The sequence below is a fragment of the Pseudorca crassidens genome, chromosome 4, assembly GCF_039906515.1.
Source record: "Pseudorca crassidens isolate mPseCra1 chromosome 4, mPseCra1.hap1, whole genome shotgun sequence".
Classification (NCBI taxonomy): domain Eukaryota; kingdom Metazoa; phylum Chordata; class Mammalia; order Artiodactyla; family Delphinidae; genus Pseudorca; species Pseudorca crassidens.
This window is the reverse complement of record NC_090299.1, coordinates 21,236,980-21,240,787: the sequence shown is the minus strand read 5'-3', so window position 1 is coordinate 21,240,787 and position 3,808 is coordinate 21,236,980. Positions and strand designations below refer to the sequence as shown.

Below are 3,808 nucleotides of genomic sequence, written 5' to 3'. Positions count from 1 at the left end.
TCTTTACCTTAGTACCATTCTGACTAGTAAAGCAGCCCCAGGACAGGGATGATATCTTCGTCATTTCGTGTCTGCTTAGCACATGACTTTGTTGTTCAACTTTAGACTGAAATGAATCAAATTGTTTAAACATGTTTGGAAAGATCATTAAAAAGTTCTGAGGCAGCCAAGAAAGATTTATTAAGCAACAATTGTGTGGGGCATTATAAAGCCTCAAACATGGGGGTGGTTATTAATCAACACCTTAAAAAAAATCTCAGTTTGGCAGAGAGAAAAGTCCCTAACACACCACCAGAGACTGGCAAATTCAATTTGAGGCAGTATGTGTGAGGGAAGAAAATAATTATCAGTTGAATATACTCTCAGATGGGCTAATAAATTAGCTAATTTAGAAAATTAGGTTGAAACTATTATGTTATCTTCAGGTTTTAAATAATGAACTTTTGAAGACAATATTGAAGCCTATCATGCCCAGAATATACTTATTGGGGATCAAAGAGATGGGGTCATGAAAATCAAAATGTCCAGCAAAGAATAGGCAGCTTCCCTGTTAAAGTCAAGGGTGTGAGGGCTCACTAATCTTTTCAGTCAAGCTATCCTCTTGGAAAGAACAGCAGTCATGGCACCTTCCTGGTAAGCAAAGGTCAAGAAAATTGTGTCTGGATGTCACAAGACAAATCAGAAAGTGCATCTTTTTTGTTGTTGTTCTTGGAAAAATTACTTTATGAAGCCTTAAGAAGCTCTGAGTATAATTAAACTGTAGTCCAGAGTTAGACACAATTTAATAATAGTTCAATTCCAAAATAAAAGTTATTGTAGGTGAGACCATGAAATTTCCTAACACGTGATTTTAATATGTTGTGCTAAATTTTCTAACACAGCTCAGAGGAATCAATATTTACAGTAGATGGTGTATTTATGAAAAATCTGGCATCACCTATATTATATATATGTATATATAAAACCCAAGATTATGTGAACTAGGAAACAGATGTATATCTCAACAGCAATACTAGAGTGCAGAGTCTGAGACTGGGATTTACAACGTGGGATTTGGAAAAGGAGCAGTCATCTTGTTTTCAAAACCTGAAGTTTTTCTCAAGACCAAAGTCAACATTGGAACTGCAACAGAACAGGAAAAAGGGAAGCTTTTCCTGCTTCAATTGGTCATCTGCATCAGAAAGTCCAGTATTCCTGAGATAGGAACCACTGCAATAAGAAGGGAGTGAATAGGTTCTCCCAAAGGAAGACTGTTACTTCATTGTGCCTCTGCCCTGGTCACCAGGAGCAAACTTTGCATCTCCCAACCTAATGCTTGGCAGCACTGAGACATTTCAGTCATGGTTCATCATAAACCCTGCGTTCTCCATCTTCATGAAATAACCTCGTCTCCCATTGAATTTCCTTTCCCTTCCTTTCTCGGGCTTCTGCTCTTTGTCTTTCTTCAAGTCTATGCTTGGCTTCAGTTGCTGCATCAATGTCTCTGATTTTTAAGTTGAAAGTGACATCCTTCCAAAGGCAGCGGGATCCCTACTCATTCTCATCTTCCAACTTCCTCACTTTCTTCTTGATTATAGGCAACTTCTTGTTATCTATAAAAACCAGATATTTTCCCTTGTTGAGTATTTTGCATACATTACACCATTCTATTCCCCTTCAACTGAGCAGAAAGACTTCTTGTCATTTGGAGAAAAAATCTCAGCAGAAATTCCGTGCTTCTTGCCCCCTTAGAAAGGTTTAGTGTGGGAGATGATATTGGCACTGTAGCCAGTTTTGGAACAATTAATATTGCATTCTCTGCCTAGTTCCACCCAGGGCACTGTGAGGATAGACCTTCCATAACCATTGGGAAATGTGAGAATGTAATGTTCATCATGGTCTAGACACAAGACACAGCCCTGTCCTATGTTGTACACCCCAGTTGACATCCCAAGGAATTTTGATTTGGTCCAGATATGAGCACTGAATTGTATCTTTTTGTTAAAACATTCAGCATAAAAGGTTGAAATGGGTGGATGATGGGAAACCTGCTCAGCCACGAATGTTACGCTATTCTTGGAAACCCAGGGAACTGGTCCTTCTGAAACTAGTTATCTTCAGTATCATTTTGGTAATGTCCAGTGACACTGAAGGTTCTTGCCCAAAATGGGGCTGTATGGCTTTTTGGCAACCGATACTTTCCTTCCTGCGTGAAAGGCTGAGAGGTACCATTTTACAACCTGAACCATTCGATCTCCGGCATCCTTCTGGTCACTAATGCTCACAAACAGGTCCGGATGTGCAAAAAGTCTGCACACATTTCTTAAAGAGATCTTCTTTCAAGAATAAATGTTGGAAGAACTACCTTAGTAAGATCCATTCCAAGCCTAACCTGTGACAACAGATGCACGATAACTCTCTTGTGCTCTTCCACCGACCCTGCCTCCCCTTCATCATCTATATCATCATGTGAATCGAAAGGTCAGCATCCCTTGTTCCATTGGACAAGGAAGAATTAAGTGATTCCGTGGTATCTGGGTGCTTTAGACTATTTCCTGAGCGGCTGTGTGTCAAGACTGAGGCGATCCACAGGAATCTATTAAGTGCTTTTGGAATGAGCCACTCTGATGGAATTCATCCACATCATAGAATTCATCTTCACTGCTAGAATAAGAGAACTCTGGGACTGTGTTTGGAGACACGTTGACATGGCTTGGAGAAGTTAGACTTCTACTAGGTAGGGAGTGCCCACTGCCTGTACTATTTGGTGTTGGAGTCTGATGATGTCCCAAGGTAGCTAATACAAGGTCCAACTGGTAGAGAAGATGGACGCTGCTCTGACTTACACAACTGAGAAGGTTCTGGAGGTAAGACAGTCTGGGAAGGCATTGTGTTGATCACAGGTTCCAAGCGACTAGGTTGATATATTTCATCTACAGGATTAATAGTACTTATAATTCCATCTGCGTGCTTCTCCGCATTACACTGGTCTTTAGCGATCTGCAGCAACAGCGTTAATTGATTCTACCATGCTACTTGTTGTCTCTTTGAGAGTTTCAGTTTTCTTTCTCCATTCATCATCTTTGCAGTTTCGAAGTTTGTCATCAAAAAGCTTTAACTGTTCTATCAAGATTTGTAGGTAAGTATCAGCATCTGTAAGTTTCTTATCAAAGTCTTGGACACTAGGAACAAATCCTGAATCCATACCTCCGCAAGTAGCCGTCAAGAAAGACCTTCACCAAGACCCCCGCCCTCTGTGCCTCCAGGGGAGGGAGCCGAGGGCCGCTTCTGAGCACCTGCTCTTCTCCCGCCTCTGCTGGATCACCGGGCTGCTGTGCAGTCAGTCCAGTCAGGTTCAGCCAGTAAGTGATCTCTGCTGTATTCCAAACTGCCACTGCAGGAAGTCAATGGACACCCCCCAACTGCTGCTTCCCACAGGAGGCAATTAAGCGGTGCTGAAGAGGGCATGGCTGTGAATTTCCTTACCGCACAGGGTCTTGGCTCACAGAATTAAATTTGCTTCTGGTCACCAATTAGACTTCTAGCTCTCCTTAACTAGCTTGCTAATGGGAGTTTTTCTCGAAAGAAAACTAAGTAGAGGAGTGAATGATACACGAAGCTAGAAATTGTAAAGAAAAAGCCATACGGTTTAGAGGGGAGACCACAGATTTAGACTAGTACTCGGATCTGGGTCTGCCACTTATGAACCACAACGGTGAGCAAGTTCCTTCGTCTTTTTGAGCCCAAGTTTTCCATTTATAGACGGGGGATAGCACTACCTTGTAGGGATGTCATTAGAGTTAAGTGAAAATATGCATTTAAAATGCTT

The 3,808-nt window shown here is 41.5% G+C and overlaps 1 pseudogene; it reads right to left on the bottom strand.

The window, feature by feature from the left end:
* Positions 1–1,308: 1,308 nt before the first annotated feature.
* Positions 1,309–3,300, bottom strand: LOC137223090 (oxysterol-binding protein-related protein 9 pseudogene; annotated as a pseudogene).
* Between the last annotated feature and the right edge of the window lie 508 nt (positions 3,301–3,808).